This window comes from Sorex fumeus, unplaced genomic scaffold, assembly GCF_029834395.1.
Source record: "Sorex fumeus unplaced genomic scaffold, SorFum_2.1 ptg000128l, whole genome shotgun sequence".
NCBI lineage: Eukaryota > Metazoa > Chordata > Mammalia > Eulipotyphla > Soricidae > Sorex > Sorex fumeus.
In genome coordinates this window covers 37,359,745-37,374,265 of record NW_026606185.1, presented here as the reverse complement: position 1 = coordinate 37,374,265, position 14,521 = coordinate 37,359,745, and the positions used below count along the sequence as shown (strand labels likewise).

The 14,521-nt window shown below is 39.1% G+C and overlaps 1 protein-coding gene across 3 annotated transcripts in view; it reads right to left on the bottom strand.

The window, feature by feature from the left end:
* The window catches only part of DTNA (dystrobrevin alpha), a 356,746-nt gene extending 342,924 nt beyond the window's left edge, over window positions 1–13,822 (bottom strand). For 2 of the 3 annotated variants that reach the window (XM_056138272.1, XM_056138273.1), the window contains exon 1: window positions 13,601–13,822. The gene's annotated coding sequence lies outside the window, so the exon portion shown is untranslated. The remainder of the gene's footprint in view (window positions 1–13,600) is intronic. The other variant, XM_056138274.1, reaches the window with a different exon arrangement.
* Between the last annotated feature and the right edge of the window lie 699 nt (window positions 13,823–14,521).

Genomic DNA, 14,521 nt, shown 5'->3' with positions numbered 1-14,521 from the left:
AAAGCTCTACAGAAGGGCTGAAGTAATAGCACAGCTGGTGGGGCATTTGCCCTGTACGTGGCCAACCTGGGTTCGATTCCCAGCATCCCATATGGTCCTCTGAGCACCGCCAGGAGTAATTCCTGAGTGCAGAGCCAGGAGTAACCCTGTGCCGGTTGTGTCCAAAAAAAGCAATAAATAAATAAATAAAACTCTACAGAATAAGCTAAAACCAAATAGATCTATGCAAAAACATAGCAGGTTCAAATTTATGAAAACAGATAATAAATTCCTGAAAAGATCAAGAAATAAATAGCACTTTACCTTTCAGAGATAAAACATAATGACAGAGACTTCTCATGAAAGAAAGGAAGGAAGGAAGGAAGGAAGGAAGGAAGGAAGGAAGGAAGGAAGGAAGGAAGGAAGAAGTGTCAGTTTTCAAGTTTCAGAAGAACTGTCACCGAGAATCCTAATATCTATTAAAATATCAAGGCATTCTCAGATGAATCAAAACAAAGTTATTTTGTTACCAGCAGATCTGCCTGTCTAGAAGAATGGTGAGAAAGGGCGAGAGAGATAGTATAGGACTTAAGGCAGTTGTCTTACATGCAGCTGGGACTGGTTGGATCCATTTCAATGCATATTAGCCAAGGCCTTTGAAGGAGTCATCCCTGATCACAGAGTCAGAAGTAAGTCTGAGAATAGATAAGTGTGTCCCAGCTCTCAGCCCCCACACAAACTAACAAAAAAATGGTAAGAGTAAGTTGTTAAAACAAAAATGAAGCAATTGAAAAACAGACATCTACATTTGGAACACTGTATGCAGAAAACCCAATGAAGTACAACTTTGTAACTATGTATATCACTGTGATTCAATTTTAAAAAAATGTAAGACATCTGAAAAGAACAAAGAGTTCAGTAAGAAAATATGAGTCAAGTTCAACGGAGTATTTCTTGAGCTTTCTATATTGTATTTGATAGTTGAAACAAACTTAAAACAATATATAAAGCAGTTATAAATGCATATAAAGAAAGCATTTAAGAAAATTATTTTTATTATGAGTAGAGAATAAAGGGACATAAAGGAAGGTTAGATTTGTATGGTTTACTGCTGTTGTCAATGCAAAAATGACAGGCTAGTAAATTACATGTGTAAGTTATAATACTTAGCAAAAATGCCAAAAAGACTATACCAGAAGTAATACATAATTTATTTAAGACACATAATAGAATTTTATAAATTCCCAAGTAATATAAGAAAAAAGAGGAACAAACAGAGAAATGAGAAAGACAAAGCAAGACTCAAAGCAGATACAAGCCTTCACATATTAATAACTATAATAAATGTAAATGGTTCAAACAGATCAAATAAAAAACTGATACTAGATTAATAAGAAGAACCAAGTATATTTCTAAAGGAACTCAAATAAAAAAAGAAACAAGATGTAAAGGTTGAAAGTAAAATGTAAGAATGTGATGGAAAGTAATCTGAAAAAGAATAGTGACTCTTATTTCAAGAACAGCAGACCTCAAAGCAAATAAAAGTACCAGAGTCAGTAGACCAAGAATACATAAAAATCCTAAATATGTATGTATCATACAACCTAGCTACAAAAATATGTGAAGTAAAATCAATAAAGTTGACAGGAGAAATAGGCAAATTTTACAACTATAACTGGAGACCTCACACACACTACATAAAGGTATCAAGGGACTTGGTGGTATCTCTCAGTAGTAGAACCGTACCAAAATGATACGGCAAGTTTTACTCCTGGCACTGCACCACAGGTTGACTACAATCCTGGTGATGTTGCCTTTGAGTCCCCAGGTGTCACAACAAAAATTTAACTAGGCATACAACCTGATGAGCATCACAACCAAGTGCAAATGTGTATGTGAAGGATTCTTTGTCATCACAACAATGATCAAAGGAGAGAAAGTGAAAGCAACATGTTTTGATTAATCATTAGGACAACTGAATAGAAAACTATAAATCATATTTTAGCAACATTAACCAATATCACTTAATCAGCATTTAAGAACATTTGATCCAAGGTAAGAATACACAATATCTCAATTGCTTTTAAAGCACTTATCAAGAAAGACAAAATGTTGGTCCTTGAAATAAGCCCCTTAAATACTTTTTTAAAAAGAAATCTTAAAAGATTGAAATCACACAGCATATTTTTGACAAAAATGGAATCAAACAAAATCAATAACAAAAATAATGGTAACAATTCCAAATATTTAGAAACAAAACAGCAATACTTATAAAAGACCCCCCTAGGTAAAAGAAGAAATTCCAAGGGAAATTTTTTTAAAAAAATTTACACTGAATTAAAATGGAAATACAACAAACCAAAATGTATCAGAAACAGTTCTTGCAGTACTGAGAGGGAAATTTACAGCTCTTCACCAAGCAAGATGAAGAAAATAAACTCAATGAAATGAAATGCCAACACAAGCAATGAAATCAATGAACTATTACAATAATGAAATGCTACAACAACCAAACTTACAAATGTATCTTTCAAGGAGAGTGTAAGGGATGGGAAAAAAGTTGGGGGACCTGAGCTGAATGTTAGCATGGTGGTGGAACTGGGGTTGGGACACTGAATGTCTAAAAAACTGAAATTATGGATAACTTTGTGAATCATGGTTCCTTAATTTAAAAAACAAATCAATAAAATGGAGGACAGGAAAGTAGTGGGGGGAAAATCAGTAAACAACATTGTTTTTAAAGATAAGAAATGAGATGATTCTAGGAAATAAAGCTGTCAAAGATGAATTCAATATTTTATAAATAGCAAAATTGTGGCATAAAAGTCAACTAAATTATAACTCTAACAAAACTGACACAAGAGAAGACACAAATTACCAATAACAAGGGATATCATTAGAGGCCCTATAGTAAAAAAATTCAAAAATATTATGAACAACTCTACACAAACAATTTGACAATGAAGATAAAATTGAACAATTCATTGAGTTGTTATAACTCACACACTATCAACCATCATTTGCATCCCGTCAAGCACTGCTATGGGTCTAATAGTGCCTCCCTGTAACTCATATTTGAGGACCTGACCCAAGTACAGAATGCAACATTATTTGCAGAGAGGGGCTTTAAAGAGATAAATTAGTAGAAAGGTGCCATTTAGAATGAGCCCTGATCCAGTCAATGTTTTTAGATGTGTATACCGAGATGCTTATAAAGCACACACAAAAGGAAGACCAAATGAGAGTACAGTAAGGACATAACCATCTGCATGCACTGGAGAGTAGCTTCTGCTTATGGCTTGTTAATGGACTTGCAAGTCTCCAGCACTGTGAGAAAATACATTTCAATTGTTTAAGTTACCTGATTTGTGGCATTTTGTTTTGACTGAGCTAGGAAAGCAATGCAAAATTAAAAGACACTGAGCTAATAACAACAACAAAAGACTAATAAGAAATCTCCAGCATACATTATTTTAAATAGCCTGAGAATTCTACCAAGCATCAAGTCTTTCAAAGAGATGAAGCATGAACACATCCTAGTTAATTTTATGAAGCTTCATTATCAATAACAAAGATGGTAAAAGATAGTAACTCCAATGTTTCTTTTGAAAATAGATGGGGAAAAATTGGGGGGGGGTCACACCCAGCAATGTTCAGGGATTATGCCTGGCATACTCAAGCTACCGAGAGTATTCGATATGCCAGACACAGTAACAACAAAGTCTCCAATGGAGACGTTACTGGGCCCGCTCGAGCAAATCGACGATCAACGGGAGGGCCTTTACCTTACCTTACCTTACTCAGGAATCACTCTTAGTGGTGCTTGGGGGACCATTAAGGATTCTGGGAATTGAGCTCGGGTCAGTTGCAAGCATGACAAGGCACCTTGGCCACTGTGCAACCTCAAGATGCAAAAATCTTAACAAAATATTCCCAAATAGAAGAATTATTTACTAATTAAATTAGCTTCATGCATATTTGCAAGATTCGCAGATTAAAATAAATCAGTATACTCCATCATAGTACAGACCAAAGAAGGGAAATTTAATAAGCCTTATCACTTGGTGAAAAAATTTGACAAAAATTTATTTATTCATGACAAAAATACTCAGAAAAATTAGAATGGAGACAAAATTCTTGTTTGATAAACAACATCTACAAAATAATTCCTCAGAATCCAGAGAGATAGCTCCAAAGGCTAAATATATGCTTTTAGGTGGGATTCCCTGATCTGATTCCCAGTATCATATAGTCCTTCAAGAATACAGTAGTGACTCTTGAGCACAGAGCAGGTAATAAGCCCAAGTACAAGCTGGGTATGGCCCCAAACAAAGAAAATTCTTCAGTGGATATTATGCTTGATGGTGAAGTTTTTCTTGAAGATCATCATCATTTTTGTCATTCTTTGGCTTTTGGTCAATGCTCAGGGGTTACTCCTGGCTCTGCATTCAAGAATTACTCCTGGTGGTGCTTGGGGGACCATAAGGGATGTGGAAGATTGAACATGGATCGGCTGCATGCAATGCAAATGCCCTGCTTACTGTACTATCACTCTGACCCCACTTGAAGATATTTGAAAACATAGGATGTCCACTTGATGGTGAAACTTTACTATGAAGACTTTTTTTAAAGGTGGAATATCCACTTTCACATTTCTTTTTTCAGTATTTGCTCGAGCGGGCCCAGTAACATCTCCATCGTGAGACTTATTGTTACTGTGTTTGGCATATTGAATACATCACGGGTAGCTTTCCAGGCTCTGCCATGGGGGCAAGATACTCTCGGTAGCTTGCCAGGCTCTCCAAGAGGGGTGGAGGAATCGAACTCGGGTCTGCCATATTTGGCTGCATGCAAGGCAAACGCCCTACCGCTGTGCTATCGCTCCAGCCCTTTTTCAGTATAGGTAAAGGTAAAGGTAAAGGCCCTCCCGTTGATCTATAATACTGGAAATTCTAGCAAGTGCAATAAGACAAGAAAATAAGATATATAGATTAGGAAGGAAAAACTGAAACTTTTTATTCAGATGACATTCTCTATGAGTAGAGAATAGGCAACTCTATAAATCACAAAAAATAACTCTTAGAATGGATATGTTCAGGAACCAGAGAGATAATAAACACATCAGGCAAGACACTTGCTTTGCTTGTGATTGATCTGGGTTTGATCCCCCAAACATCATATGGACCCAGAGTCTGCCAGAAATGATCCCTGAATGCAGAGCCAGGAATAAACCCTAAGCACAATGGATGTGGCCCCCAAACCAAATTTTAAAAAAGAATATGTTCATCATATTCCTAGGACATAATACAAATATATAAAAATAAATAAATTTTTATATATTTGGGCTGGAAAGATAGCACAGCGGTAGGGTGTTTGCCTTGCACAAGGCCGACCCGACCGTCCCAGGTTCAACTCTTCTGCCCCTCTCGGAGAGCTGGGCAAGCTACCGAGAGTATCTCGCCTGCATGGCAAAGCCTGGCAAGCTACCCATGAGGTATTCATTATGCCAAACACATTAACAAGTCTCAAAATGAAAACATTACTGGGCCCGCTTGAGCAAATCAATGAACAACAGGAGGACAGTGACAGTGATTCTGACAGTGATGTAGTGATACTTATTGTGATTTTTACGTACATTTTCTGAAAGACTACTAAAAGCTTCTCATATGGCAGATTTCTATTAATATATATTGCTTGGTAAAATAACTCTATATAATTTTTCCCACTTCTAAATGGGTAGTTGTTTTGTTTTTACTAAGTATTGAGGAAATTTTAAAATGTTTTTAAAGCTCTGTTTTTGCTAAGTTCCAAGGTATCACTCAGAGCGCTGGAAAAAAGAAATCTCTCTCTTATTTCCTATAATGTTATGTGAATTTCTGATTATCTCAAGATTAATGGTTTAAATCAAAATTTGACTCAGATATATTCTAACTTTTCATACAATGTCTATCAGTATAAAATTAACATGAAATATGTGTATATTTATCTGTTAATTTTTGCAAAATAGCACACATACATTTATGTTGTTGAAGGTGACCAAAAAATGATACGCTCAAAGCTGCTTTGCTCTGTACCAAGTTGCTACCACTAAATCTATTATGAAAACACAGCGTGGGTGCTGTATTGCAGGTCTTGGCACTGTTATTGGCTTGTTCTTACTGTTGAATTGGTTACATCACCTGTTTGTTCGAAATAAACCACAGCTTTTATATTTTTTGACTAAATAGAAAGAGATGTTTTTCGCCACTGATAAAAGTCATCAATTTTACTAGCTTAGTATCTGCTTTGTTGATGGTCCTATGTAGGAATTGTTTTCCTATGCTGCTGTTCTAAAATACAGTTTTTCAGGACTGACTTTGACAATAAAACATGGCATCTTTAGGTGATAAAATTAATGAAGGGAACTGGATACTTTTATGTAATAATCACTAGCTTTGTTCACTAATATTGAAGTACTCTTTCATTTGGGCACGTGAGAAGACTATACTCCATCGTTAAATTAATAACAGTCATGTGACTTGCCTTAGCCAATTAATAGTAGTATAAGAGGCAAGTGAGACTTCCTAACAGAAGATTTAAGGACTTGTGGATCATTCACCATGTTCTTATGTGCCTGAGAGAGGATGAAAATCTTCTAGGGCATCATCAACCTAGGTTCCTGAGAAGGGAGATGTGGAATAGACTATTTTATGTCCAACCTGGGTACCTAGAATTAGCAAGAAATAAACTTTTTGTTCTTTTCAGCTACGAAGATTTCTATTTTTGTAAGTGTAAAACTATGCTATTACAACTGATAAATTTTATTTACATTAAACACACAAAACTATGCAAAGACAGCACCACATAATGATGCATTATGGCATCAAATTGTAAACTTTTGCTAATGAATTATTCATTGGTGTCTGTGATGGTACATCTACTCTGATCACACATAAAGAGCAAATCAAACAAATGTTACAGGTATTTCCACATGGCATAAATTAGAGAGCAACAGTTATGAATTGCTATATGTTATCAAGCTTTCTATCAAGCAGAACATGCAACAGTGTTTCTCATTCTTAATAGGGATGTGTAATCTGATATGCATTGCTTTAAGCATTTCTAAAACCTTCAAAGGGTTACATTGCATAAGTATACTAAGTATAAATTGTGATTCAGGTTTAATATTAACATTAATAATATGAATCACATAATGCCCATCATTTATAAGGATAAAAATCAGTGAATAGCATTTATTTTCAGACACTGTGCAAAAAACTGTACACGTATTAGCAAACTTAATCAGTAGCGCACTGCTAACAACATGTATAATCTGTTTCTGATTAGCAGTATTTGGACAATATTTAAGAATGAGGTACTTTTTAACATAACAATTATTATGAATCACATCAAAAGATCCAAATTTAAAAATCATATTTTTAAAATTTTTACTAAAATAGAAGCTAGAGCAATACTACAGCAGGTAAGTCATTTGCCTTGGATATAGCTGACAAGGGTCCAATCCCTGGCACCCGTATAGTTCCCCAACCCATCGCCAGAAGTGATCTTTGAGCACAGGGACAGGAATAATACCTGAGCACTGCTGAGCATGATCCCCCAAACAAACAAAATTTACCAAGGTAACTCAACAGGTGTTTTAACGTTTTACTTTATAGCCACCTTGCAGTGCAAACTCCAAAGACATTAAATGAAGACAAAGCAGTTAAAATTTTTAGTTTATTGATGATCAAAAAATCAAAAAATGTTAAATATATAAAATATACCTTTAATTTTATTCACTAATTTCAAGTTACTGTTATTTTAATGAAAATGAGACATTTTTCATAATATATCAGACTTCAGTTTTTATCTAGGCATCCCTGTTTCTTTTTACTTTACATATATTTTGTCTTTAGACTATGTGGCAAAATTATTTATATTTTAAAAGTTTTATTTTTTGACTATTTTTGTAAGCATATTTATTTCATGTAAGTCCAACACACCCATTTAAAAACTTTTTTTATTGAATCACCATGATATAAAGCATTACAAAGCTGTTCATGATTGGGTTTCAGTCATATAATGTTCCAACACCCATCGCTCCACCAGAGTACATTTCACAGCATCAATACCCCAGTTTCCTCTCATCACCCCCAACTCCCCCTGATCCCAGCTTCTATGGAAGGCACCTCTCGCACCTCTCTTCTCTTTCCCCTCTTTCTCTTTCTCTCTCTCCTCTCTCTCTCTCTCTCTCTCTCTCTCTCTCTCTCTCTCTCTTTCTCTCTCTCTGTATATCTCTGTGTCTGTCTGTCTATCTTTTTGGGCATTATATTTTGCAATACAGACACTGAAAGTTTATCATGTATATTTCTTTTCCTACTTTTAACACTCAGTTCTTGTCCATTGTGATCATTTCCAACTATTATCTTATAGTGGACCCTTCTCTATCTTAACTACCCTCTGCCCCAACAAACTTGTGGTAACTTCCAACCACTGACAAAAACTAAAAATTGAGCTCCCACTTGACCCAGAAATACCACTTCAGGGAATAGAGCCTGGGGGGTCCAAAACACAGCAGAAACACTATCTCCACTTCTGTGTTCATTGCAGTACTATTCACAATAACTAGAATCTGGAAACAATTTGAGTGTCTGAGAACAGATGACTGGATAAAGAAACTATGGTATACCTACACAATGGAATACTACACAGTTGTTAGGAAAAATGAAATCATGAAATTTACCTATAAATGAATAGATAGGGAGAGTATCATCCTGAGTGAAATGAGTCAGAAAAAGAGGGACAGATATAGAACGATTACATTCATTTGTGGAGTATTAAAAAATTAGTATGAGACTAATATCCAAGTCCAGAGAAAACAGGGGCCAGGTGAACTGGTCAATGGTCAGAACTTTTTAACTATTTTTATTTGTTGAAAAAGTAAAATACTAAATTAGGAAGCTTTATGATTTTTGTCAATGATGGGATTTAATTCACCAGTAAGCCTTTGAACATTACGGATTATGGAATCAGAATATTTGAGTTCAGGGCTCCTGATTATCTACTCTATAAAATAGGGAATTAAGGGGCCAGAGAGATGGTACAACATATAGGTCACTTGCCTTGTATGGGGTTGACCCAGGTTTGATTTCTGGAACCATATATGACCCTTGAGCCCTGTCAGGAGTGCTGAACACAGAATGAGGAATAAGTCCTGAGCATAGCGGGGTAATCACAAAAAATGAAAGAAAACAATTAGAGAATGAAGAAGACAAACTTCATAAGACTATGGTTACAAATACATTGTTAGTTCTTATAGAGAACATAGAATTATTTCAAAAGCATAATATCTATTCAATAAATTTAGCTATCAATATATTTCTTTACACTTTTCATACCCCTTCCCCAGTATATTCAACATTTATTATCATATCCCTTACTCTGGTGCCTATTCTAGAGCACTGAAGTATCTTAAACTTTTTCCATTTTCAACTCATTTCCTGAGAATCTTTTTCTCAATCCAGGTATACAGGTATATAGCACTGTACTGTAGTACTATCCTCCCGTTGTTCATCAATTTGCTCGAGTGGGCCCAGTAACGTCTCCATTGTGAGACTTGTTGTTACTGTGTTTGGTATATCGAATACGTCACGGGTAGCTTGCCAGGCTTTGCCATGCGAGCGAGATACAATCGGTAGCTTGCTGGGCTCTCCAATAGCTTTGGAGAAATCGAACCCAGGTCAGCTGGGTCAGTCACGTGCAAGGCAAAGGCCCTACCCGCTGTGCTATCGCTCCAGCCCATACAGGTATATATAAAAGATAAACATATCAGACATTTACAGATAATAAATCATATGGAATTGACTTTAAGACATTTATAAAAAGTTATTCATTTGAAATTTCAGCCCATGGCTTAAGAGACTAGGTTTCAGAGAGTCTTAGTAGCTGTATAATAGATTTATTTTATCTGTATTTTGAGTCTTTATGTTACTACAACAACAACAAAAAACACATAAGACTTTTTAAAACTTGAAAAATGCTGTAAGGCAGCCTCTCTCTATTTCTCTCTCTTTTCTCTTTGTTTTTGGACCACAGCAAGCTGTGGTCAGGACTTATTCCTGGCTCTGTGCTCAAGGATCACTCTTGGTGGGCCTGTGCTCAAGGAACCAAATGCAAAGTTGGTTACCAAACCAGCTGGATCACAGGAGGAAAGGGCTTTTCATCTTACTTGCTTGTACTATCATTTCAGTTCCCAAAGTTGTAAGATAAAGAAAGTGACTATTACTTCACTAAAATTAACTCTCAAATAGGATAATAACCAGGCAAAAGTATACATAGTCTATTAAAGAGAACTGACAGGAGTTTTACAAGTCTTCTTCCCATGACCATTTGGTGGATTATGAAAAGGGAATATTACACCTGCTCAGGATTGGATTAGTGTGGAGATTCCATAAAGACAGAAGTCTCTGATTCAAAAAATAATTCACGAACGAGTAGACAATCATTGACCCCTTTTTGCAGGCAGAGTCGGTCATCTTTCTGCTCATCACTGGTTCTCATGCTTCTCCTGAAACAGAGGCACTCCCAAGAAGCAATGCCTGAGAAATTTTCCCAGGACTAGAAAAGAGGGTGTGGAGAAGAAAATGTCCTGTCAAATCTACCAGGTGGGATAAAAATAGCAAGTGAAAGATATCTTTAAACAACAGAAGCTACAAAACTGGAACAGCTGAATCTGCTAAGAAAGAATATATGTATGTGTCAGATTATTATGCCTTAATAACTGTCAATATTTTATACAAGCAGATTGAAAAAATTCAGTCAACTTCAACATCTAACACTGTTGCGCCTGATGGAATTCAATTACTCAGACCATAGCAATAAATTATGGCACCCCTAGGCACCCCTAAATACCCATGTCATAATTTGTGGATATAGAAAAATGGTGAACTATTTAAGAGTTAGATAATTGTTTTTCACATCCAAGGCCATGTTTCCATGTAGTTCAGCTGGATTCCAATCTTTTCACTTCCAGTGTTGAATGAATGTTCATTTTAAATATGTATATTGAATGCAATTAAAATGGCATTAAAAAATCCATGAGTGTCAAAATAATTATAAAACATGTAATATGAAGATGTAATTGCATTTACTTTTTAAAAATAGATGAAGACTTAAGAGACATATGTTCAATAAAATGAACATTAGAGGAGCACCATGAGAAGATCAAATGAGAAGCAGTTAGAGTTTAACCTGCTGAGACCCTTCTATGCATCAAGGTTGATTTAAAATAGGCAGATATTTTCCCAAAGGAGGTGAGTGCGTGGAGCTGGGCCACACCCAGCTGTTTTCAGGAATCACTCCAGGTGGTGTCTGGAAATCGTATGTGATGCTCAATATTGAACCACGGTAGGCTGCCCTCAAAGCAAGTGCCTTATCAGTTGTATTAACTCTCTGGTAACAAATGGAGATTTTTTTTTTATTTTTAATATTTTGACTGAAAAAAAAAAAACCTGGATTTATCCTCATTGCCTCACTGCTATACAACTTTGTATAATATACACGCCACTGACAAACAGGCAAGACATGAGAGGTCCGCCTCCAAAATCGAGCCCGCTCAGAATCACTGAGAGTTAAAAGAGAATTTTCAAAAAAAAAAAAAAAAATCTGCCAGACCTCTTGTTAGAATGACTGGAGTAAGCTGATTAAATTCTCTAAAAGAAAATTCGCAAGTTGGTGTCCTGAAGAAAATAATGTTCATACTTTCAACAAGAACATGATGAATTCCTAGGAAGTTTAAAATTAAATGCAAATACATATATTTAGCCACCTACTTTATAATTTATTTATTGTGCTGATAGTCAACTACTAAAAATATAGCTGTGTGGAAATTGTGTAATTTGGCAAAAGAAACCACTCCAAAAATATTTACCATAATCATAGCATTAAAAATAGAGAACAATATGGAATGCAGTTAAGAGGATATATCTTGGTAGGAAGATGTGGTCCATATAGTAAATATAGGAGACTGCAGTGTCAATGGGTTCTATTTTTATGCATCTATTGTCTATTATCTATCTGTCTATCCATTTATAAATCGGAGTTGGTTAAAAGCCCAAGTGTATTCTAACATTTAATAGTCATATGACCTTGAGTAAATTATTTCACTTATCTGTGCTTGGATTTCCTCAGCTGTAAAAGGTGGATAATATTATCAGCTACCCTTTACAGTCGTGTAAGAATTGAACGAACAAAGCTGAAGCAGATGAAACTGTGTATGGAACATGTTAAGAGATCTATATGCCCCCATCCAGACCCCACTAAAGTTTTCATCTTTGGAATAAGCATTTTATTTTCCTTGTAAAAGAAACAAACTATACTTCAACAATCTAGGTGATCGTTGTGCTCAAATAAATACATTTAAACATCAAACGATCATCACAGTAACAGGATAACTGGATGGTAAACAGCAACTCAAACGACCATTTCGTAAGAGTTTGAATGAAGAGGACAGTGTTATGCTCCATCCCAAGTGTACATCCAATTACCCTACCCCTCCAGACCTGACCAAGTTCCACACTTATCTCACCCCTTTCAAGGAAGGAAGAAAGTTTTCCCACCAAGTCCCAGAACCACTAGAGCAGGTATCAGTCCCCACCTCTTTTCTCCTTGGCCTCGATCTTTTAAACGGAGACCCCCGACACCCCCCATCCAGCCACTCCGGGTACTGGAACTAACGTCCAGTCCAGTCCAGAGGAAAAGTACCAAGTGGGCAACAGGCTCTATACGGGAGGTGATGATACTCACCACCCCCACCCCTGAACTCCTCGCCGCCCCCGCCCCCGCCCCCTGCCCGCCCGTGCCTGCCGCCCACTCCCACCCAGCCCTCGGCGGGGGCACCGCAGAGCGTGGCAACACGCGCAGACGCCGCTAGCGGGCGGGGAACCCACGGCGGATTCCCCGCTCAGGAGCCCCCAGGCAGCTCCCCAACGTGAGTGTCATCCCTAGGGGAGCCGGCCACGCCGCCTCCCACGCTGCCGTCCACGAGGACGGGGCCCAGAAGGCCACGACGACCACAAAAACAACCCACCGTCACGACGCCCGAGAGGAGGGGTGGGGGGCTGAGGGTTGGGTGGGTGGAGTGGCGGCCGGCCGGGCAGCGGCGCGGAGGCTGCAGAGGGAGCCGCGGCGAATTACCTGCGCGGCCCCGCGCCCCGGGCCGGCCCTCCTGCAGCAGCCGCCACCGCCGCCCCGCGGGCCCCAGGCGCCGCCCGCCGCAGTCGGGGCTGCAGTGCCGGGCACAGGCTCCGCGCTCAGCCGGCCGGCGCCCGCGCACAGGTGGGAACCCCCGCGCCCGGCGCGCGCCGCCCGGCCCGCCGCCCCTCCGCGCTCCCCCGGGGGCGCTGCCCCGGCCCCGGCCGCCCCGGCGCCGCGGGCGGCTGCGGTCCCTGCGCATCCCGGGCCGCGCGTCCGCCGCTCCTCCCGCCTCGCGCCCGGGGCCCCGCGCGCCCGAGCCCCGCCGGCGCCCACTTCCCTCTCCCGCCGCCGCCGCCGCCGGGACCCCCCCCCCCCACCCCCCCGCCGCTCCGGCCCCGCGCCCTCCCCCACTCCGGAGCTCTCCAGGAAGCAGATGCCGGACACGCACCTTGCAATGGACCGACGCCCCCGTCTCCGACTCGCCAAACTCTTAGAAGGTGTCCATGGGTCTGTAGGGAGGTTTGGGCTCGGAGTAGGAGCCGCTTTCTTATTATTTAATAATGTTGGAAGTGCCGGGTCCGCTGCCAGAGTTGTGGGTCATGTGGGCACAGCAGAGGCTGGCTGCTGCCAGTACCAGGGTTTCCTGAGGATCCTGAAACTATGATCTCATCCTCCTCATCCGCCTCCCCCGCCCCTCTCTCCGCGGGCGCGCACGCACAGAGCACACACACACACACACACACACACACACACACACACACACGCATGCACACCCGCTCGCACACACTCACACTGCATGCACTTTCCTCCTTCCTGGACCGAAAATATTCCTCCAGGGAAATACAGTGTTCACGTTCTTCATTGAAAAAAATTGATATGGATATAGATATATATAAATATACCTATATCTGTATACCTTTGGGATAGGGATTTTTCTTTCCAAGCTTGATTTATGTGCTTTGTTTATTTCCTACAGTTCCTCTCTTACACGTGCAAAGGATCCGAACAGAGTATCAGAATTAAAATGAAATTTAATCATCCTCTTATGTTGACCCAGATTTTGCTTAGAACTCGGTGAATCAAATAGTATAGTTTCCAGTTAAAACCAGAGCAATAATACATCAGGCTTACCAGAAAATAGTAATAATATTTGAGGCGTCTGCAGTGGGTTTCTTTCCCAAGCAGCAAACATTTCCCAAACATTACCTCATGTATTTGCAGAGCATCTTTGCAGAGGAGGTGGATGAGAAGGCAGAGGGTATTGGCACTTCAGAGACACAGAGCACAGGTTAGCTGATATGACTTACCCAAGTACACGTAAGTCAATATCTCACTATAAATATTGATTGTATAGCTACTCACAGGTTGC